The following is a 24,539-nucleotide window of genomic DNA, read 5'->3' as shown; positions in this document are numbered from 1 at the left end:
AATTTCACTTTATACTTTGTACGTCAAAAAGAGCCTGTGCATTTTACAGGGCATTCTTTATGGTTTTATGAAATTTCAACAAAACATAGATGCTTTTCAGCATAAGTAATGTATGGACATTATTGCAATGGTATTGGTGACAATCCTTGTGTTCAAGACATCCACATCAGGTCCCAGTACATTTATGTAGCCATTTGCTAATGTGATGCACATGCACCCTAATGCCTCGTAGCTTGGAATCTGAAAAAAAGTGCTCAAACCCCTGAGTAACAGTAAACATCTGAGCAATCCTGTTGAAGTCAGCCCATGCATCCGTTAACAGTGCAAACTAATCCTTAGAAAAAAATTATGAAAAGGGCAAAAAGACGACACTGTTCTTTCCAAGCCAATGAAACCCCACGCGTGCTTAACCTTAGATACTGGACTGAGTAATCGGTGCACGATCTGAGAGACTGAACCCATACTTGCAACCATGGCTTGTGAAAACATACTATATGGTGAACTTTTTGCAGCTTGCCTACTGTGTCACTTCTGATACATTTCTGATGACAGTTCTTTTTCTTTGTGACCATTTTGAAATTTTCTATGGATTTGTTTTGATTGCAAATAGGCATACACATTAGCTAAAGCCAGATAATTTCTTCTGGCCAGCTTTGCCAGTAAATCACTGAGCTATGTAATTGGGTTTGTATAAAATTATGCATTGTGAACTTGGGAATAAGTAAAACAGAAACAAAAAGTTGATTTTTTAATAGTATCATCTTTGTGCAAAATTTTTGTTTTGACCCTGTTCTTCTGCTCCCTAACATGGTCATTTTGATTGTTCTTTCAAAGTTAAATGAAAAGCAAACTACAGAGTAAGTTCACGTAAAACTGGTAATAATTTCTGGTTTGGCTTGTAGGTGGAGCTGAATACAATGCCTGCATTTGTGGCTAACTACAAGCAATACATTATGAAGATGATGGTATTCAGACACACACCCAAACAATTTGATTCAGACAAATTGGATACAAGACTTTGACCAGCATAAGAAGAACAGGTGAGAACCCTTGAGAGAGGAGCTGAAATAATAAGGATTCTGGTGGTCAGGAAAAATATTTTTCCTGAAACACAATAGATCTTCTATTAGAAACTCAAAATACTAATTACAATCTGCCTAAAGACTTACTATAAATGAAGTGGAGATAGAAACATGTTTATATTATGGGGAGGCTTATTTGCAGATAAGCAGGAAACCAGTCACACATCTTCACAAACATAATTTTAGCTGTTTTAATTAGCAGGTTTGCTTTGATTTAATTTAATTCAGCGATTCCTTCTATCTTTACTGACACGTGCAAATAAAATGCTCCTACCTGACTTTTGACATCCAGTTTCCTTTTTCATTTCTGTTTTTGTTGTTGTTGATTTCGGCAGTGTTTACAGTGAAATGATGGGGTCAACACTTCCTAACAGCGTGGCCAACAGATGTAGCGTGGAGATGACAACTGTACATTTTAGCGATCTTTTGTTACCTCAGCACTGACTGATGGCTGAGGAGCTGGAAGCCAGGATGTCAAAGGCCATCAGAAGTCCTAGTAGCCTCTAGATCCCGTTTCTATTAGGGGCTGGGATGACAAAAATATGCCGTTTTGTGTAGCTGTGTGTAAAAGTGCAGGAAGCATTTTGCAAGAGAATGAGGCCCCATGTGTGCCTTTAGAAACTTCTTATAGCTTGTGCACAAACTTCGGGTTGAAAAGCAAGATTTAAGAGCTGTCAGAATTCATATGTTTAATGTTTGGAGATTCGGTGGCTTTATCTAACAATGAAAGCAGTTATTGACAGAATAAGAATGTGTAATCTGGCATAAAAATATGACATTAACATGATGACAAAAAAAAAATCTGCGTTGACTTTGCTGAGCTTTGGGTTGGTCCGAGTGCGCAGAAGCTGTTTTTATTTCTTTATGTCAGAAAAACAACTGCTAATATACCAGGTGTTGTTCTCCCTTCTCTCTCAACCCCTCCCTTTTTCAGAGTCTCACAGCTGTATGATAGGTAATTAAAACAATCACGGAAATGTTTCGAAGCTGTTGTAGCCTTTAGTTGACTTTTTAAAATTCGTATTTGAAGAAGAATGGTAAAATTAATTTGTATCTGGCTCAGGAAAGTGCTCTTTACTTGAGCAATGGACTTTACAACATTGCCAACAAAAAGAATGAAATTAATATTACACTTGCCTTTATCTAGGGTTATTCTGTTAACTGTTTTATACTGGAAATTAATTTCAATATCATACAGACAAGTCGTGAATGCAGCAGTTCTAGCATACAGTCAGATAGCTTCCTCTTCATAAAAATGGTAAAAATAATAATTCAAAAGAAGTAAACTTGCCAGGACAATTAAATGATTCTGCCTCTAGATAAAGGAAAGAGGAAGTTCATAAGAATGGACTGTAAAATACATAAGATTAAAAAGCATCATTAAAAAAAAAAATATTATGTGGCTGTTTTGAAAGAACAGTAATTTTACAGGTTCATCTTTCTACTGAGAAAAATTACCAGAGACTATGAGATACAGATAATTCTGGATAGGTGTATTTTTGATGCTGAAGCTCTCAGTTTTTTTTTTTTCTTTCTCTCTCTTCTGTTTGTTGGCGTATTTTTTTTTCTCATTTTTTTTCTGTGTTTCAGTTCTCTGCTTCAGCAGTTGGCTTTATAAAACTTGCAATTCATCTATTATGCTTGGTCTGTTGGATAGGATTTTATTCTTAAAATAAACTTCCTTGTTATATATTCTTTTTGATCCTTAAGAAAAAACAACCCTTCATCTTTACAAATGAACGTGTTACGTCAGTGTAAAGTGGATCATGGAAACTAAATAGCACAAGTGAACAACAAGCCCAAAAGCCCAATGAGCAATGTATATAAAATGTAAGAACAAGAGCAAGAAAAACTGTATAACCTAAGAATTAAACAGGAAAATATTCTTGAAAACATGTTTTATTCTCTCAAACCTTGTGAGGTTCCAGATATTCACACATTTATTGATAAAAATGGCTGCATTTGCAGGAAAAATTGTGCCTCAGAAATAACAAAAATATCACACATGATGCAAGGAGAGTTTTAAGCTTCCCCTGTCTAAGTACTGAGTTTGTAGGTCCAGGCAGAAGCATCCCTCAGAGGTCAGGTGCAGGCTCACTTTCCTTTTCTTGTTCTCAGAAGTATATCTGCCTTACCACACTTCTCTTGGACTGCCTCACAGAATTCCTCTTCTTCTTTTTGCCCTCCCCCCTTCCACTTTGCTTTGTCCCTCTTTGGAAATTTAAACTTACCCAGCATGAGCATGAGCAGCGACAACTGCCACATACAGAAAATACAAGTTAGGGAGTTTTCGGTATGAATAGAATTGGTTCTGCCATAGAAATTACTAATATAAAGAGAAACATGTAGGATGATAGATTTTGCATATTCCTCAGTGGTTTGTGGGGAATCCTTGCCTGGTGCATATATAAATATGCACACAGAACAAGTGCTTTTATATATCTAAAAATCTGGAAGATACCAGCTAACAGTGGAAACCAAAAATGTTAGTACTGGCAAATCTCCATACTTACACTACCCATTAATTAAAAAAAACACAACACACAACAAAATAAAAACAACCTATAGCTGTTTGTACAAATATTTCCTATTCATTAAAGATGGTATAATCTCTTCTTCTTTACTCCTTTGTGAATGCTTCTAACCACACACAGGTACTGCAAAGAAATTTACAAATGAGAATAAAAATAAGACTCAAACACTAATCTGCATCTTTGCTTCAGCACAACTCAATTTGACAGTATATTTTTGCCAGGTGGAACAAAGAGCAATAAATTAGTTTTAAACATTTATGATCTTGCATTATAAAGACTCCAACAGACTGTTCAAAATCAATTGTCAGAGTGATGGGGGATTAATAACTCTGGTACTGTAACCTTTTACATATCTGCAGACCGGGTAAGGGCACATTTCAAGATCAGCTGCCATATTTCATTATTGCAACTTATATTTGAAAGACCTTTTTGATGCTTAAAAAAAGAAACAGATTAGTTTTTAGTAGAGCTGGATGAATAACTCATAATTAATAATTCATTCAGTGAATTTTGCCTTTTATTCTGTGGGAAGAATAAAAAAAAAAACAGTTGTCAAAATTTTTCATGAGTTCTATTGACTAGCTGGTTTTCTAATCAAAACTGGAAATCAGAATTCAAGGTGTGTTACTTGTTTGTGATTGGTAAGTCATGTGGTACTGGTTTAATTCCCCAGTTAATTGAGGACAAATACTAGAATAATTTCATGATTAAATGTTTGAGGATAGTGTACTTAAAAATCACTTGCCACATTCATGCAAGTTGAAAACCAGTTTTTGCAAGTATCACTGAAAGTAAAAATCCAAATGTATGAAAGTCATTGAAAGGAAATGCAAATGAAGCAGGAATATGGCCAAACTAAATTCATTACAGGACACAAATGAGTTTATGTAGACTTCTACAGTATTTTCCAGCTCTAGTTTTTCCTTGTTAGCTCAAGCATGCATTTTGAGAGAAGACCACTAAATATTGAGAATAAATATGGGAGCAAGGTATATGAGAGCTGAGGTAATAGGTTCTGTTCATTAGCAGCTTTATTGAATTTCTCTAGCTCTTCAACTATGGTATTGTATTTTACAATAGCGAAACATTTTATAACAGTGAAACCACTTGAACAGTTGTCATCTTTTGGCTTTTTCTACCTCTCAGCTGGCAAGTCTGAATCACACCAATGCAAGCTCTACTGGGCTAAGAGGCATGTATGGATTTTTTTTTTCTTTTTGCATTTCTTTTCATATATGCACTTTATTTTGGTTTCTTCCTAAATAGAGGAAAAGTAGTTAAATGTTTCCCAACAAAATACACATATGCAATTTCCAGGGCTGTGCATACCATCTAACTGTCATTTCCTTTGATTAACCTTCACCTGACCTCACTCCCTAAGGCAGTTTCAAATCCTTTTGTTCCTCCATTTAAGTATTGCACTCTATCAGGTGAGTACATCTGTCATTAAGGAGCTGGCTATTTTACTAGAACTCAGCAGAGATATTGTGCTGGAAAACTATGTGTAGAATCTGTCACAGATTAGACAACCTGGTCTGATGCGCAGAGCTGGTGCCACTGGCTCGATGCATCCTTTCCAAATGACAAGGAAGTAGAGTTTGTGCAAATGTAGTTGAAGATAGCTGAATTTTAAGAATCTAGTTCAATGAATATTATTGAATTTTAAGATCAGAAGAGGATCATGACTGAGACAAACTGGACTCTTCTGTTGCAACTCCTTCATGTTTTCGGGAAGTGCCAGTTTGTGGAGATAAAATTACTAACAGGAGAGGGTCAGATTTAACGAAGTGCCTCCTTTATAACAGTAGAGTTTGGCAGTTGCCTAGATAGTCTGTTTTAGCATTTTGAAACCCACCAGGTTGGTGTTCAATCTCATTTTTTCCTTTCCAGATAGGAAGAAAATGAAAATTTAAAAGTCCAGAAGAAACAGAATATTTCAAAGCAATTTGTGCCTCTAAGTTTCAGTCAATCCAACATGAATTTTTTGTGTGGCTGTTTGCAAGAAATGTTGACGCTTTGTGTCACAGTTTGGTACAATTCTTATTTTTTTTTAAATCCTGGAAATTTGCCTAGGGTGAATAATGTGAAGCAGGTAGGACTCCAGTCTGATCACACATTTGGCTGACACCAATGAAGAGCAAAGCCTACACCGATTCCTTCTTTTATATTGGAGAATGCCTTTTGAAATGATAGTAAAAGCCATGTTTGATGAAGTATCTCTGCATCTCAAAGTAAGCTGTCCAGGGGATCCTGGTTGTTCCTCGCAGCTAAAGTTGTGCATTCTGCTTCTAGGCTTAATTTGATTGTTGAATTTCTTATCTTTTCCTGATAGATTAAAGGTGTGCTATCAGAATATTTCAGCATTGTATCAATTCCTATGGATGATGATCAACTCATCCCTTACCTTAGTCTCTGAAGAACTGAATAGGTCAGACTTCCTTGTTATTTCATAATCAGCATGTTTTATAGATGTTATATTATTTCTGTAGATGTTTTTTGCCTTTTCCAGTTTGTCCTTTTTTAACATACAGTTTGAAGTTTGGAGAGCACGGTCTAATTATGCAAACATTTCATGATTTCTACTCAAATCTTGAAGGATCCAATCCTTCTGCAAAGGATTTATAATCTATTTTTCAGCTTTTATTCATGCTGGCATTTTTTCCCATTCCAGTGGGCAAGTTGCGTACATTTTGTACCTCACGTGGAAGCTGACACCGTTACAGCTGCAGAGTGGTGTTTGTAAGAGCTGCCAGCACGCCGGCATCGGTGAGTCTGTACCAGCCAGCAGCATCGAGATCCCTGCCTGGTGCAAACTGGTGTGGTCCGATCACTTTATGACATTTTAACTAATACCTAGAAAAAGTCATTACATAAAGCCACAGGGATTCTAAAATCTCAGTTTTGGAGTAATGTGACCTGGGTCTGTCCCTTTCAAGGTTTTGCAAATGATTCTCCAGAGCAAATATTTTCTATGAAATCCTCTCCAAAAACAATCTGCTCTCTGTGAATGTGCTTTAGTGACAGAGAGGTACTCACCTGATGTACTGAAGAATTTAAATGGAAGAACAAAAAGAAACTGAAATTGCCTTAGGGATTGAGGTCAGGTGAAGGTTAATCAAAGGAAATGACAGTAAAATGGCATTCATGGCTCTTGGTACATTTTTAATCATTCCTCTCTTTCTCCCTCCCTCTCATGAAAGACACACAGGATGGACAACTTTTTACTGTTGTATTTAGCTAGGGGAGATTTTTATTTTTGTCTTGATTATTTTAAAATGCACTTTCTTTTGGATTTCTCCTGTGGATTTAGCTCCTGAAAACTTGTATCACAGTGTCTTAAAATTGTGTGTGGGAAATAGAGAATGTGTGTGGGGGAAGGAGAATGTTCAGAAAAGCGAGTAATTTCCCCCAGAATCTCTTTCATTTTATCGTCTCTTTCTAATGTAATGTATTTTGAGGGATTTCTAGAAGTCATGAGTGTAGGGAGTAAATACTTAGTAAAGCCAAATATTCATTCTTACACAAGTGTCAGGCTAAATGAAGTCCATAAAAGCAACTATTGGAAACAAGAATACTTTCTTTCAGACTGCTAATCTACAAGTAATTACTCTGTTTATGAGTGTAGATGTTTTGTATATTTTTTAAAAAGTTATTAGAATAACCTTCATAATTACAATAAAACTTTGAAATCATGCCTCAGTTTGTGGGCTGTCTGTTATATTCTGATTTTGTGTATGTGAAAAGGCCCCATTTAGAAACCCTTGTTTTCAGAGTTTGGAGTTGTCATTTTGTGCTAGTCACCTTAGATAACTTTGGCATAAATGCAACAGGAACAGGAGCAACTTTATGTAACTTATAACTGCCTGAGGCAGCCTTTAAAAAATGTGAGCAATGCATTTTTTCCAAGTATGTTTATATAGCTCCCTTCCCCCTGTAATGTAGAGAGTCCTAAAGGGTATATATTAAACCCAAACAGCTCTCAACTGTGGTAACTTGGCTGAAGCAAATGTATTCTCCCAGATCTTCAGATCTTATGCTACGAAGCATCACGCGTTGGGTACCTTCAGTGATGTGGCTGGGAGCCGAGGTCATGCGAGACCTCACCATGTTAAACCTCCTGAGGGGAATGGGGGACTTAAAGTAAACATATTGCTGGAAACCCATCACCACTGCAAGTTGCAGTAAAAAAAGTGATGTTTTATACGTATGCTTTCTCCACATCTCGGGGAAAAAAAATCTGGAACTCATTTCTTTGTGTGTCATTGTGCTGTTTACTGCCGTGATTGCTACTGGTAATGTGGCACTTTTCTGCCTGATCCCACATGCTGCCACATGGGTGCCATATGGGATTTTTGCCATGGAGCTGATGAAGGAGGGAAAGCCCTGCTCCACAATGCAAACAATGCTGAGAAAAGAGCATCAGACAACTATTTAAAAATACAGAATTGGTCAAAAATGGGAAAAATGTATCTGAATTGTAGTTGAATTCAATTTACCTCTTAATTTAGAACTGCAAAACCCAAGTCCCTACAGATATGCAAGGGAAGAAAAAGAAACAGCTGTAAAAGCTGAGCTGTGCCCTAGCTCTGATGGCACCACCATCAACAAGCAATTGCTTTTGCAGACACAGATAGATGGGTAACTTGAGCATTTCCATGTTTACAGGACTTGACTGTGATTTTATGATGCTGTAACAATATCAATATTGTTTATAGACTGGATTTTTCAAAGGTACTCAGCGTCAGCTTGAGCAGCAGACTATCTCACCTGTAACTTGCCTGTCTTGTAAAAATTCCATATTAGTAGTAGAAATATAAATAATTTTTGGTGAGTCTTTGGCAAAACAGGAATATCTGTTTAAGGAAAAGAAAAGTAAAACACGAGAGACCATTTTAAATCAAAACTGAATACCTGAGTTGAAGGCAGAATTAACTACTGACAAGTAGAAAACTAGTAGAAAATTGGACAGAGAAAATAGGATATTTTTTTCATGAACAATATGACCTCAGATTTTTTTTCTGAAGTAAATACAAATGAATCATACCAAATCATATATCTACTCTTAAAGCATATAATAAAAATATTCAAACTATTATGTGCCCGCACATCCAAACTATTCAAATAGAGGAAGCAATAAATGAGTCTGAGTATTTTTATTCCAACCATTCAGACTGGCTCCCAGAATTAGTAACTTTCTTCAAAGGTTTATTTTTAAAAGTTGCTAAACTTGTTTAGTGTATCATTTTCCAAAAAAGCGGAATTTACTGGAAAAAGTACCAAGCATAACGGCCAACGGAGAACTGAGGCTGAAACGAAATCTCCCAGATGTGTTGTCTGCACATATTTGATTGCTGTGTGTTTTTCCTGCCTGGACTGGCACTTGGATAACGAGGCTGGGGGTGTGTTCAGCCCCCTACCCCCCACCTGAGCCCCCCAGGACTACAGGGACCTATCACTGCCCTTGTGCGTCTGTGTGTCTGTCTGTCCCGCAGCAGGGCTTGTGGTGAGGACAAAGCCTCTCATAGGAATGATCCTGGATTAATGTTTTGGGGTTTTGTCCATTTTTCAAAATGGCTGTGGGATTAAACATGAGCGTTTGCAGTTTCCCCTGTGGGCAGAAAGTGGTGCTTTATGTTCAGCCTTTGCTGAAACTGCGGTAAAGGCAGTGAAGTGGCCGAAGATCAGAGGGGAAGCTCTGCTTGGTGTCTTGTACTTTTGCAGGCTGGTTTTGGCATCCTGTACCAGATTAACAGCACACCTGCCCTGAGAGGGGAATTTCAGAGTGAGGAAGCTCATTCGAGCATCAAAGCAATATGATAAAGAATGATGGATTAACAGCAAAATCAGATGCTTTTGCATTTCCTTTCACTTTCTGTTTTTGGAACTGGAAAGAAATGTTCTGTGAAACTGTTCTCAAGTGATGTGATGGTGGCTCCTGTTGGAATATATCGGTTGTCTCAGCTCAGTCCCCCAAGACTTCTGATAAAAATAACTAATTTCGTACCTTACCAATAGCTTCAGCAAGCCCACATGCTGACCGGTATTTGCTGTGTATGAGGGATCATTGTAGGTCAGTGATGTACCGAGCACAGTGTCTCGCGTACTGCTGTGTCAGTGTCCTGCTGATAAAAGGTGCTTTGTGTCTGGTGCTCTTGGGTTTCCACCTTCATTTTATACTGCTCCACCAAGATGCAGTGATGCTGAGGAGGAAATTCTTGCTACCTAATTTTAAACATCCAGTGCAGGTTGTTTCTGGCTGTAGCAGAGCACAGCCTCTGCTTGCTGTGAGTCCAGAGGCAATCCTTCCATCGCAGTCAGCTTATTGCTCACCTGGGGGCATGCAGGGCGCAGGCCGGAGCATGGCCTGTGGCAGCCGGAGCAGGCCTGTGGCGTCTCTGCCACGGCTGCTCCCTGCCAGGGCTCTCAGCGGGGTCTGGGTTCCTCATATGTGCAGAATCAGTCTCTTCATTCCTTGTAAGGGCTTCTCTGATAAAACCTTGGCATAATCAACGCTCGCAGAAAGGTTTTGAAAAAGAAACCAAAGTCTGCGAAAATATTTTGCAGTGGGTGGAATTGGGCGAAGGTTCACATGGTCTGAGAGGGTGTCAATGCTTTCTGCAACAAAAGGTTTCACCATGTGCCAAGTCAGTTGGGAACAAGCTGTGCGTTAGCCTTGTGCCCGCTGGGGCATTTCTGGTCAGGTGGAGCCTTCTGCAGCCATTTTGCACTGTAGGTCCTTGCAGAACCAGAAGCAGAAGGTGGCCAATTCTTTTGTTGTATTAAGTGTTGTAAACACCCTTTCTGGATTTTTCTCTTCCATCACATGAAATTAATTTAATGCTTAATACGTGTCTAAATGGGGGCTAACTTCTTTTAGGAGATTTTAGTCTGAAAATGAATTTAGAGCAGTTACTCGCTTGCATTCTCTGTTGCAGAAGGATGGGCACTGTCTGAAAGAGGAGCAGTGATGTTTCTTCAGGGGGGTTGTTCAGCAGTATGAACCACAGCAAGAGTTGGCTCAAGGAGATACCTTTACATTTAGAGATGTTGACCGGATGAGAATCATCAGAAATTCAGGAGTGCAGTAGCTGCCTGGGCAGCCTTGAGAGGCTTTGGACAATTTGCTGTGGCCACCTGCGGTTATTAGTTTAGAAAACATGTCACTATTTTACCTTGGCATCTGTTCAAAGTACTAATTCTGTGGATCAGTGTCTTTCAGATGAAGAAAGTAAAATCCTTTTTTGCCCCTGGTGTCTGAGTAAATTGATATCAAATACGCTAATGAAAAGACAACTGTTGTCAGCAGAGGCAAGCAGCAAGAAAATCTGGGACAGTAGGTAACTTCATAATGTATTCTTCATCCTTAGGGATTTCCAGTGCACTGAGGATTAATTTTTTATTACATCCACATGTGGGGCTTTTCTTAAATACACTTCCACTAACAACTTAATACTTTTTTCAATTAAACTATCATAAAATGCTACAACGTTTTGTCTTTCTGTCACTTAGAAGACACTTCCAATGTTGTGAGCATTGTTACTGCCTCGTACTTTTTGTTAAATGAAGCATCTTTTTGCTGTCCAACTGAAGCTGCGTATTTGATCAGAGAGGATACTCTGCACCATGTTGTGGATACCAGCAAAAAAAAACAACAAAAAAACAACACCACAGAACACAACAACAACAAAAAATCCTTCTGGAACTGCACTTCTGTAGTGATTTGTTTGTGAATTCTCATTTCCGTGATAGCTGGCTTAGTCTTCTGCAAGTACCCTTTATATTATAGAGACTTTGCCAGAAATGCATCTTTTCCTTATTTTAGTTCCTTTGGTTCAGATTAATTTCACATGCAGTAACTCTATGAGCACATTCAAGAAAAAAAAAAAGGATCATTTTCACCTGCTAGAGTGTTCACATGCTTGACTACAACAGGAGATTGAACAAGAACAAGACAGAGCAAGCAACAATCTTATACCACACATAAAGACGAATTGTGCAGACTATAACAGGTTAAAGCCCATGTTTTTTAAGTAAGTTGGATTTGGATTTAGGTAACAATGGGTTACAGCCTATTGTAGGAAAGTGGTCAGTAGCTCAGATAGTTTGTAGCTCTCCATTCAGAAATGTAGTAGGTTGAAGAAGAAAAAATAGATAGCATAAGGATGCCTGAGAATTGCCTCTGCATTGATGAGAGCCTGAAGTGTTTGTGAGGCTATCGTCACCTTCGGTAAGATGGATCAGTGTTGCCAGTCACACAATATCACTTCTGGTAGAACAAGGCTTTAGAGGGCTTCTTAGCCTGGGGAATTACTGAACCATTTTGATTTTGTTGGCACCAACAAGGAAGAGACGCATTGATTTTACAAGACAGCTCACAAAGATCCTCACGGAGTTCTTTGATTTTGGAAATATCAAACTAGCTGCCCATCTTGAAAAATAATAATTGATTTAAAAAATGATTTTATAGCAAAATATTTTAAAGTCACAAACAAGATGAATTGAGAATTAGAGACGATGTCTGTAGAAGGGGCTTGGGCAGATAGTGAGTTGCACATACTCCTTGTGAAGGCACAGGGCAGGCTGAAATCAGCATCTGAATTCCCCAGTCAGACTAAGGACGGGTCAATTGAACTGCTGGTATCCACTGGCAAATAAGGCTGCCCAGCTGCTTTTCCACACATTTTCTCTCTGTCTTCTTCATTGAGAGACACAGGTAAAATCCTTTCTGAGGCAATGTTTATATGAAACAGAATCATCATGTGTCAGTGTTCAGAACATAAACTAATCTGAGTTAATCTTCTCTGTTTTCTTCTGCACCTCCATTTTATAAAATAGAATTGGAAGAAAATTATGGTCACAAAACCTGATTTTTTCCTCAATTCTGGTCTTCATACAGAACTACCTGACAATTAATATTTGTGTATACCTTTTGAAATATCTGACCTTTGGGGAGTTGACAGAGCTATAATATTAGTCTTTGTATGCTAGCCTGGCTTTTAAACTCCCTGCCTAGTGTATGTAAGTTCAGTGGATACAGATCTGAAACTTGATTTCCTCAGTATAGCTGCATTAGCATTCAGCTGTGGGTATGTAAGATAATAGTATTAAAAGCAACCTTCCATCCTGTTGTCATGGATGCAGCACAGCCCAATCCTCGTAGCAGTATACCACCAGTCTTTGTACAATCTCATTTTTATCTACAAATTTTAATTTAATTATACCAGAAATTCTTTAACTGTATATAATATATGGTTTTATTTTCTATTTCCATCATTAAAATGTAAGAATTGAGCAGCTCATGTTCTTTGTCCAGTGCTCATTTTTTTGCATTCCAAGTATCTGTCAGTATTAGTTATGAGACTGTGTGAAATAAGTAGCCATGAAAGATGCCTGCTTTTATGACAGAATGAGTGGTTTCATGAATTTTAAAGGAGCACATTTGTATTTTCTGTTCTTGAACTACACGGGCTACTCACAAATATGACAGAAGATAATTGTTTGAAGAATTATGATGCCTTTCAAGATTTTGCAGGATATTACTATTTTCATAATCCTTCATTTATCAGGTTATATGACTTGATTTATTTATGTGTGTAATTTGGAAATTAAAGTACTCCCATTCTGTCAGCATAGGTACATGTTTTCTTCATATAGCTCATACTCCTGTTAGCAAAAATAATGAATGTGCTAATTTTTTTGTCAGTTACTAAAGAAACGCGTCAGAATTGGAGGATAGTCAGGTATTATTCTGGACCACGTGAGACAATATGGAACTGTACGTACTGCTCCCTCAATGCCTTAGGATCGCGGCAGCGCGTATTTCAATATATAACACTAACAGTGTCACCAGGCAGTGCATGTACTGCAGTTTGTTAAGATTTAAATGAATGCATTGTTAGTACTGACTTCAGCAGGGATTTTGTGTGAGTGAGTAAAGGCTTCAAGCCTTTAATTGACTAAGAAAATCTTTTTAGTTGTGATTACAGGGACAGATACTCAGCTGGTGAGAACTGATGGTGCTCCATTGAGTCAATTTTCATACCCCGTCTGAAGTCAATGGAGCAGTGCTCATTTATAACCCGGTACCTGGCCCATTATTATAAAAAGACGTTTCAAGCCTGGTATTTGAGTGGCACGGTAACCTTTTATTGCAGAGCTGCTTGACTTGTTTTAAAAATTTCATCAAAATCAGTGGTTAAATCCTTGGGCTAATAAATTCAGTGTCATAAGCTATTTTCATTTTGTTAGGAGCTTGAGTGTGGAAACCTATGACTGTGTCCTGTTTACTTGAAAGCATGGTGGTGTATCTGCTGTACTTTTGTATTTAGCATGCAGTTGTCTTTTTAAAAACTAAAATGAAGCATCTCTTTACCTACCCTCCTCTGTTTCAGTCACGAAGTATTTGCATGTTTTCTCTTGGCCATATTACCACACCTTCCATCCCATGCTAACTGTATAGTAGGATTTTATGGTAAAAATTTCTGAACATCTTTATGTATTATGCATGTTCATAACATCTGAATTTTGTTGCTGAAAATCTCCTCTCAAAATTCTGTGCATGCCCATAATTAAACTGCTCTGAAGGTGCAGTCAGGAAAACCAGGCACCAGCATTATGGAGTGAAAATTAAAGAGGCAAAACATCAGAGTGTCTACTGTATGTGCCTGCTGTTAGACACTCAAGCATGGAGAACAGGATACACCTCTATGGATGGATAGCTTTCCTTATTAAAAAAACACAGTAGGATGCACAGTAGGGGAACACACTAAAACAAGGCTTTGTAGTAATTTCCTTGAAAGAAATTTCCCAAGATAGCAACTTGAAAAGCTTTTAATCTTATGACTAGCTATATAGTGAGTTTTACTGTAGGTGGTATAAAAAAGACCATTAGATTACAGCCGATCTGGTAGGGTTGGTCCAAAGCTCGTTTCCTTCAAGTCCTCCCTCACCCTCAAGAAAAGGCTTAGACTTTGCTTGTACCAAAACGAGTTTTGAATAGATTGGTGTTGATTTATAGATTGAAAATAGATTGGTGATGATTTATAGCATATTTAATAACTTTAAATACATGTCTCTCAAGTTTGAGATTAGTTAGTTTCTATTTTCAAGCTAGAAAATGGAAAACCCACCCTTACCATCTGAAATACATGACCAAACTGCTGCACCTGAAGTGATCCATGACATTAAAGTTTCTCCTACATAACTATATTTGAAACCACTGTAGGACTTTTCCCACTGTCACTTGTATGTTTGAGCTGATGTCTGGGTCTCTGATGATTTTGGGTCTCTGAACAGTGTCCATTTGGAGGAACATAAAAAGTACTTCTCATAAACTCATGAGGAGAGGGCTCTCGTGACTGTGCAGCAGTAGCTCCATCCATGCACAGCGGTGTGCTAGCAGCATGCTCATTGGACTTTCCCCATCTGTGTTATTTATTCAACATGACTATTAAACTTCAAAGAAGAAAAATCTGGAGGAATTCCCATGCAAATATGCTGGAAGGCTGTTACATGTGTTATGGCCTCAGCATGCCGGCCCGGGTTACCTGGTACTCCTCAAACCAACAGGCCTGTGGGCTCTGTGTTGTGCTGGGTGCCTCTTAACACATCAAGGGCCCTTCTCTGAAGGCCTGCAGCTCTTTCTCAGGCTCATCCTTCTGTGTTTTGGTGTCATGACTATGAAGTGCTAACCCCAAAAGCTCGGTATGGGAGGCTGTAGGCGCAGCACAGGCGTTGGAGCCAGCGGGAGCTGAGGGGCTCAGCACCTACGTGCGTGTGAGCATCAGTGGAGAAGACCTAACATTTTGTGTGTATCTTGTGTCAGCCACTGAGAGCTGAGAACAAGGAACAAACATGTCTGATAATGTGTTTCACATTGAAATAATTAAAGAGAATTGTTGCTTGAGGGAAACGTGCCTTTAAAAATTAACCCTGACATCTCACTGACAATTTGGCTTATTATAGAGATTTTTTTTTTTTTTTTTAGTTTTTACTAAACTTGATATGCATTTTTCAGCCCCTTAGAAAATGTAGAGCCTTGAAAAACTTCCTTGTATGAGTAGTCTATACTTATGTGAGCAGTCCCATCCATTTTTCACCGGGCTACTCGCAGGACTGATGTTTAAAGGATCAGGTCTGTAGTAAATGACACATTCTGCTATGCCCTGGAGCCTGCGCTGGTTATTATTGTTTGAATCTATCTCTTGATTGCATATATTGCAGTCTTCTATCACACAGGGTGCCAGTTTTGAATGTTGTTCTTCAAATAGCCATCAAGAAGCTTGCTTTTTTATTTCTTCTTATAGTGAAACAAGTCGGTGGAAATTGAAAGTTCTAATTTCCATAAAGCGCTAAAAGTTTGAAAACATTATTCTTGTTGGATCTGGAGTATTTGAAAACAAATAAAAGGCATATGGAAGTGCTATTATTTATTTTAAAAATTCTAGATATGTCTAACAATTATATTCATGTTTTTGTGATTCACGGGAAGTAAAACCCAGATTCAGGTATTAGTGTTTAGGAAGTTTGTGTTGATTATATCATGGCTATAACAGTTATTTAACAGTTCAAAAATTGTGCCTTTTTTTTTTATTGGGGTGAACTCCAGTATTTTCAGTATGCCATCTGATCAAAATTTGTTTATCCAGGTTTGGGAAGTTTTGAGTTTCTCTGTTTGTTTGATCATTTTCTAACTAATGTTAAGCTGCATTTAAATAGTATAAAAAAGCATGTGAGGTGGCAGGATTGGAGGCCTGATGTTCAGGCTGCTTTCATCTGTTTGATGTTGCTTGAACTGCCTCAAATTGTGAGCGTGTGTGTGTGTGTGTGTTTAAAAGGGCTCTCTTCCTTCGGTGTGCCTGCCAGTCAATGTGAGGAATTCAAGTACATTAATCCAGCCGCGGTGCCTTGGAATTGTTCAATTCTCCATCCTGAGGAATGGCTGAGGTGCTGCTAATACATTTTTCAGTTTCAATTCTGCAACTAACAAAATAGACATGGAAATTCTCCTCCTTGATACGGTGAAAATTTTTTTTTTTTGGCTTTTGAATAGTACCATAACGCCTGACTTCCCATTAGGAAAGCACAGTAAAATACATAGGAGCTAGAAAATACTTTAAATTTGTATTCTGTACATTGATTGGCATGCCCCCATTTGGTATAATGCTGGTTTACACCAACTGAGAATTTAATTCCTTCCTTAGTCGGGGGAAGAGATTCAACCCCTTATCTTCTGTCCCACTGAACTTGTAATAATTTGGTGATCTTGGGTGCAATCCTTCGGGATGCTGAGTACTCCCATGGGTGCTTAAATCAGGGTAGCAGATGGCTTGTGATACTACTTAGAACTGGGCACTTCATTAGCTAAAATTTAAAACATAAAATACTTTAAAAACACTTCTCAAAAACATTTTTCTTGGCTTAGGAAGGATTTTTACCCTTTTTATAAAAACAGCAACTAAAGAAGTATCTGTTAGTTACTGTGACATTTGCTATAAACCTAGCTGTACACAACATTTCTGTTATGTTCTTTCTGGCTATTAAAGGCTCATTAAAAAAATTAAAGTCTCCACAACTTACAATATTTTCCATTGAAATAGCGTGTTAACACATTTCTTTAATCAGTGTGTAACTGTCAAGGGAAAGAACAATTCATCTAGTATATGCATACATTAGAAAAAAATTATCAGATTTAATTTTATTTGTTTTATATTCAGGTCTTTTTTGAAGGAATTCCTGCAGGGAAATGGTTAATCTATTTTTAACTAAAGCTTACTTTTGTAATCTATCCAGTGCTTAGAGTTCTGTCATTGATCTATGATTTATGTGATTTAAACCACCTCTTGGCTGTAACATTGGTTTCTATCCAAGATGCTGAGCTGAATACTAATTACAAGATCAAATTTATGCTGTTGGGCTAAGCAGCTGAAGGAGCTTTCCATGCAGGACTCCCTTAAACCATGCCACCATTGAGCATTAGTGAAATATTTGGTGGGGGGGGGAAGGGAAAAATACTGGAAAAGAGAAAAATATTGCAGGAAAACTGAAGTGTCCTCTGAAAGCTTTATTTTTAGTTCTGTTGAATGACTGTACAGAGCTATACGCAGATATTCAGTGTAAGTCTGTGAATATGCACATGGTTAGGTATTTCCAACAGAATCTGACTAATTCCCCCTAATGAGTGGGAAACCCATTGAGAAAAGCCAAATGGCATAAGTAAGCAAACAAATAAATAATATTGAAGATATTTTATTTCAAAACATACTTTATGCCTTTATTTTGACAAGTATCATGTTGTCAGAATGATTTATGATATTTCATAGCGTATCAGTAAATGCACTGTAGTATGTTTTCTTACAGTAAGAAGGTCTCGGGTAACAATAGCTTTGCTTTACCTCTCCTTACAACATCTTTGCTGAGAAAAAAGCCAAGAACACCAATTTTATAGAAAATACAGGTCTTAGGGTTTCCTTCTGTAAGAAGGAGTAACACTGTTCTGTTTGCCTGCATCACCTTGGTAGAGGAGGTCGCAATGGCAGCGATATTCTGGAGCATAGGCAGTCAAAACATGTTCAAACAGCTCTGAATCCAAAATGCAGTTTGAATAAAAATGAAATTTTCTATAGGAATTCTGTTGATCATTCAGTTTTGAGACAAAATATTTTCCAGTGACTCGTTTGACTTTCATCTGTGTTGGTATAATGTTGATATGTTTCATTTTAATGATGCTGAAATGTTTTAATCTGTTCAGGCTTCCGTTTTGTATTTGTGGTGCTGTTCTCACTTTTACTGTATGCTTTGGTTTATGTTTTGTTACATTTGGATCATTTTAACAGTCACAGACTACAACAACTGCATATTATTAAAATGTAACTATTTCATAAAATGTCCTCATAACTTCAATTTTACAGGAATCTTTTAAGATTTCATTTACCTTCTGCGCAAAGGGACTTGTCAAGATAAAGGAATTTCTCACAGAACAGAAATTTCCAGATCTTGATGAATTTTATTTTATTTTATTTTACTTCTGAGTGGTGAATTGCTGTGCCCTCAGGGCTTTGGAGATGCAGTCTTGGCCAACAGACTAATGTATAGGATGCAGGTGATGTAGGGAGAATGATTAGGATACACTTTTGTTTTCCCTGTGACATCTGTGTTGCCCTGGGTGAGGGTTGTTTCGAGATCCCCTTTCTCCCCTCCATGAGGCTCCAGCGGCCCCCCCTGCCGCTGAGTCAGGATTTTTTTATCTATGCTATGGTGTTTTAAAGAAATTCGCAGTCTGCCTACGTATGAAATGATTGTCTTGAACCTTGTTCAACTGGATGTGTGCGCTCGCATGCCTCCACTCTTGCAAAGGTTACAGCATTGTGCCTGGAGTCAGCAGGCCATCGTGCTTGGTCTGTAGGAGGCCCTTTAGTGTGGAATTAGTTCCCTTTTATCCTTATTCTTGCTCACTTTAAAAACAAAAACCAAAACAAATAAAAAAACAGAAACAGAAATAAAACAAACAGAAAACCTTGAAAAAGTTTCTTCCAAGGGCATTTTTAGACTAACACTCTCTTGTTGCTTATCTGTTGCTTACTGTCTCCTTCATTTCTTGTTTCTCTCAGTGTGGAGAAGCTCTTATTCCAGTTAGACTTCTTGGCTTTTAAAAATTACATTTGCTTATATTCCACTTGATGTCATACTTGCTTTTCTCTGTGCATTATTATAAATATTTTTCAATATGAATAATACGCATTGCATAAGTTTGGTCAAAGGTGAATATATGGTGTATGTCATGGAAGTGAGATGTGCTTGGAAACAGTTTTATTAAGAGGAGCCACAGTTCATGATTACATTCCTGTATATTGCTCTCCTGTGATGCAGTCCTTACCCACCCCATCTGTAGGTGCACTAGGTTACATATCTGAATGCTGCCAGCAGTGGCAACGGATTGCCTTACAGTCTTACAGCTGCAAAATGGAGGCTATTAAAAAAAAATCAGGATGAGCCCAGGCTCCTCGAAGAAGCTGAACGTTGTGGCTGTAATTGTGATCGGGTCATTCTGCGAGCTCACTGTAGCCGCAGTATGTGACACACATTCCCTTACTGTTTATGCAGGGAAATAATTTGCACTATCAGTGGTGGTGTTGATCTCGAGTGAGAGTAGGTAAAACAACACAAGTGAAGATGGGTCTTCAGTTAATTGCTGTCATGGTCTGAGGGACTTCAAAGGAATTATTTTACTGAAAGCCTCATTAAATGGATTGGATATTTTAGTACACTGGGCACCATCACAGCAGTTCTTTATGGCTGGCTCCTGCGCAGTCTCCCCCGTCCCTCCAAGCATGCAGGTTCCCACCCCTGTCCCAGTCCCACGGTGTGCCCTGACAGTCGTAGCCTCCAACACTGAATCCACAGAGCGAGTCTGAGTCCTTGGCTGTCTGTCATGAACATCTCCATGGCCCTGGGGTACTGCAAGTCAGTGGGTGCTCCAAATGGACGTGTTCGAACAGGAGAGCAGCCACTGGGATGCGGCAGGGACAGCCGGGGCTGCCCTGCAGGACATCCCCGACTGTGGCGTCCCCCCCATCGGTGTGTGCCTAGGGATGGGGAGACAAGCTGGGGGACAGCCTGTGTGTTCGTTTGTAGCTTGAACAGTGCAAGTCTCTGACATTTGGGAGTGCTGATGGAGAGGGAGAAGGAGGTCTGGGAGAGCAACATGGTGTTTCATGTCGTGCTTTGACCTTGCCCATAGCCACCATGTAAGCTGGAGATGTGGGGTCAGGATTGTGTTAGTCCATCCCTCTGGAGCAAAAGCTGGCAGGACTGATGCTATGGATGTGCCTGCCCTCAGGACCTCTGTGCTGTACAGCCGGGGGTCTGGGTGTGAGCCGGGCCTTTCCTCCCTTCACCAGGGCTCAGCCTGCATTACACTGTGCCTTACTGCATTTCTACAGAGCAAAAAGTCAGTGAAGTGGAAAGAGGTGCCGTATGTTATGTAATAAAATAACATTCTAGAGGTAACAGACAATATTTTGAATATATGTGTAGTAAATGTTTTCTCTCCTTTCTCTTATTTGCAGTAGAACTGTTAAATTAATGATCGCTGCTTTGACAATAAGGTGGGGAGATTTCCACTGAAGTTACGAAAATTAATATTATGTATATTTAACGTATACATATGTGCTTGCATATACTTAAAATGTGATTCCTGTATGCCATTAAAGCTGATTCTTTGTATACCTTCATGTATACAAACATAGAAATTGTACACAACATAATTTATGGGAAGGGAGGGCATTTTGGAAAGCTGTTGTGGATAGTGCTTAATTAGTGCTGCCTGTCTTGATCATGTGAAGAGGTCGTAATGCACCCTCAGGAGAGCCCTGCTATCGCCTTGATAAAGTCACTTTTCCCAGGTTGAGAAGAGGAATACATCTGCAGCCATTTTGGGGATTCTTGTGCAGTTTCTAGCTGAGCTGCATACATGCACACGTGCTGGGGTGTGGTTGCTGACTGCTGTCAGAAAGCCTTTGGCTGGTGTCAAATGTCCCATGGCTTTATCCTTCCTCTAAAATTTTTGCCTGTTCCTCTCACAAACCTCATGTACACTAGCTCTAATGTGACCTGTGAGACCTTAACTCCCTGCCTGTTCCCGTAGTATATCAGTTTGTCAGCACAAAGCTATCAAGTCCATGGTGACAGTTACTTAAAGCTTTGTCGAGGTGCCACATTACCCTCAAAACTCTGAAATTTTCTCTGCCTGGCTTCAGGAAAAGTTTTGGAATGGAATTCCTGTGAATATCACATTTTCCATTCAACCAACAACCCTACAGATTAAGCTTGGATAGTGTGCTGGTGTGTGAATTTAATCTAATGCAGCACTTTCTGTAACCGCCAATTCTGTCGTCTCTTCCTAAAATTTTATTATATTAGCAAAGGGAAAAAATTGTGATTTTTTTAGGAAAGGGAGCAAAATCCCACGCTGCATGGTGATAACAATATGCTGGCCACCCATTTTCTCTCCTTCTCTCTTGTGACAAGAGAAGTTCAGATTTTCATAATATTTCTCTATCCTTGCTTAAGAAGGGCTGCTTACTAATCCCACAGATGTAAAATTGTTTGAAGAGTAAAAGGATTGAAGTCAACCCAAGCTACTGAACATCCAAAAAGAGAAAGACCTACCATACAAATCAATTGTTTGCCCTTGGGAATGCAGTTATCAACAACAACAACAACAAAAAGATGTTTCTCCTTGAGTTTAAACACTAATCTTAGCGAGTAGAAACAACAGAGGAATATAAGTTACAGACAGCAATGCAGGACATGGGATGCCCTTCTTACGGAAGAACCAGCACCAGCAGGCCTAAGGCACTGCTTGGTTTTCAGGGAAAATGTATCCAAGTTAGGATATAATACATAAATAAGCACAGAGCACTGTAATTTTTGCAATTTCTATTAATTTCTGCAAAATTAATAGAACCTAGGGCGAGTTATTTGATAAAATTGAGCAGACAAAGTGTGTGTAACTATCCACAGAGTTGCTGACATGATGAATGATGATGGATCTAAACTCATCTGAAGTTCTTTAGGAATAATAGCAGCATAAAGTAATTTCTATAGGGTGCTTAAATGTGCTCGAAACATAACAGTATATTGAAGGTTGTGCATTATGCTAAGAGTGACAAGTATTTATGATTGGAAGGTCTCTGTTGGTTTTATCACTTTTTGTGTAACTTTTCTTGGTTCTTTAATCTTTTCACTTAAAGACCTATCCAGAGATAAAAAAAAAAAAAAAAAAAGGCTAGTTCATGTAATTGTATTGCAGAGATAGTAAATACCCTCTTACCTCAAAAAAATCAGCGGCCCGATACTACACAGGTGTTTTTCTTCTGGAGTAATGAGTGCCCTCATCCAAGAACAGCTGGTGAGAGAGGTGCCTGGTGCTAGTGCAAGCATGGCCCAGCAAGGCAGCTGGGTGCGTGTGCTGCTGCTCACTGCCTTTCCATCAATGAGAAAAAAAATTCTAGCATCCAATGCCTGTTGCATCTAGCGAGTTTTATGTTAATGCAATTGCAGATGTAGTTGAAGAAATTAAAATAAAAAAGTGTTTTTTTAATTTACAGTCACACTTGTGGTTAAAAGTGGCAGCTGAAGAAAAATATGGCTGTAACTATATTGAGTTGTCAGAGTACTGGAAATCTACAAAACTATAAGGGGGCTGAGGTGGAATTTTAAAAGAGGTGCCTGTTCTGATAAACTTCTTGCCTTCCAGCTGTCTTTGTGTCTCTGGGATATTGTAGGTCCTGCTCAAAAGCAGGAGAATGGAAAATCGCAGTCAGTCTGTTTTGCCAGTCCTGTCTGTTTCTATTTATGGCCTTAACAGAACATATCTGTGATTTTCATTATTATTATTATTTTTAAATATGTGACAAATACAGTCTATGTTTCTCTTGAGTATGATGAAAGAGGAGAAACTTTTGTGTGATACATAGACCAATTTGCAAGACCTTAATGTTCTTGGTTTTCCCTAACCCTTTCTAACCTACTGCAGCAATCTGTACTTTGACTGCTAGGTCATGCCAGTCCTCCTAGGTCTACAAGAGCCTTTGAGACAGAGCTAATTTTTTCAGTACTGACTATAGAAGCTTGTGATTGTAGATCTGAATGTCCCTTTTTCAACTCTGCTACCAGTGACCCACTGCATAGTAAGTGTCTTGCATTATAAAGTGGTTATTCACAACGGGGTTTGACCAATGCTATCTGGAGGGTGGGAGATGCTTTCCTGGCAATGGGATGTGAACATCATGGGGCAGATCTTCAGCCAGTATACATCCTGCTTGGTCCTGCAGCTCAATGGACTTCTGTTAATTCATGTGGAAAATGTACGGCCCCAGCAAGATCACAAAGTTCAGTGTTCTTGACTGAGAGCAATACTTTGCAGTCAAGATCAAAAACTCTTTCTGCAATTCCCCTGAATTTTGACTGTTCCATATGTCCTTTACATTGTTATATACCAAAAGCTATGATATTGTCCACGAAACCTTTGAGGGAAGTTTTGTGTGATCTTTCTTTCTCTTTTATTAGCTTATTGCATTTCCATACGAGTAGGAATACTGAGCCCTGAAAGCACACCTGGACCCTCTGCTCATGCCCTGTATTCATTTTGTATGGAGATTAAACTCCACTGATTCTGGCATGCCCATCATTACCGTAGCAACCATTCAGGACTTTATTTGCTTATTCTTGAAGAGCCTCAATCTTTTATTTTTAATGTAGTCGCACTGAAATCTTGAGGAAACTCTCCTAGCTGATGGATTGCTCTCTAACAGCCATGTTTGCAGGACAGACTGAAGTGCCTGTGCTGTGGGCAAATTTCTCTTGTGTTTTGGTGGTGATGAACTGAAAGTTGGAATTTCCTTGTGCTTGAACAAATCCCGTGAGACAGGATTTGCAGCACTCCTTTAGGTCAGTGCAGTGCAGCCAAGCACCCTCCAGGCGGTGCAGCCTTCCTCTGCTCCCTGCAAATGCAAGCAAGGTATTTGGAAAGATGAATTGTGTTGTTGTATGCCTCTTCAGGCAACGATAAATTGGGTAAACATGTATGAAGCTTTTATATCGCACCAAAGGGCCTGTTTTCAGCCAGAGAATAAGCCCTTTGTCTTTCCGTCAAATACATCAGCTGAGGGTCTCCCCTCTTCTGTAATCCTCACTCCCGATTCCACCAGCACTGGCAGTGATGCTGCCGATAGCATCGGTGTTGGCAGGCATGGAGCAGGCTCCCGTGAGGTCCCTGACTTCTGTCTCAACACATGACTTACTTCCCCTTTAATCCAGTCATAAGTACCCAAGCACAGACGTGTTTCAAAGCTTTGCCATTTTTGATTGCTTCCATTATTAGTATATGCAGCTGTACAGCTTCCTTATTTAAAATTTATTT

The 24,539-nt window shown here is 38.8% G+C and overlaps 1 long non-coding RNA gene across 5 annotated transcripts in view; it reads left to right on the top strand.

The window, feature by feature from the left end:
• The window catches only part of LOC121077438, an 88,111-nt gene that overhangs the window by 24,011 nt on the left and 39,561 nt on the right, over positions 1–24,539 (top strand). For 4 of the 5 annotated variants that reach the window (XR_005824039.1, XR_005824040.1, XR_005824037.1 and 1 more), the window contains exon 2: positions 903–1,040. The exons of the other annotated variant lie outside the window; for it this stretch is intronic. This is a non-coding gene — a long non-coding RNA (uncharacterized LOC121077438). The remainder of the gene's footprint in view (positions 1–902; positions 1,041–24,539) is intronic. 5 annotated transcript variants of the gene reach the window in all.

The sequence above is a fragment of the Cygnus olor genome, chromosome 13, assembly GCF_009769625.2.
Source record: "Cygnus olor isolate bCygOlo1 chromosome 13, bCygOlo1.pri.v2, whole genome shotgun sequence".
NCBI lineage: Eukaryota > Metazoa > Chordata > Aves > Anseriformes > Anatidae > Cygnus > Cygnus olor.
This window is presented reverse-complemented; position numbering and strand designations above follow the sequence as displayed.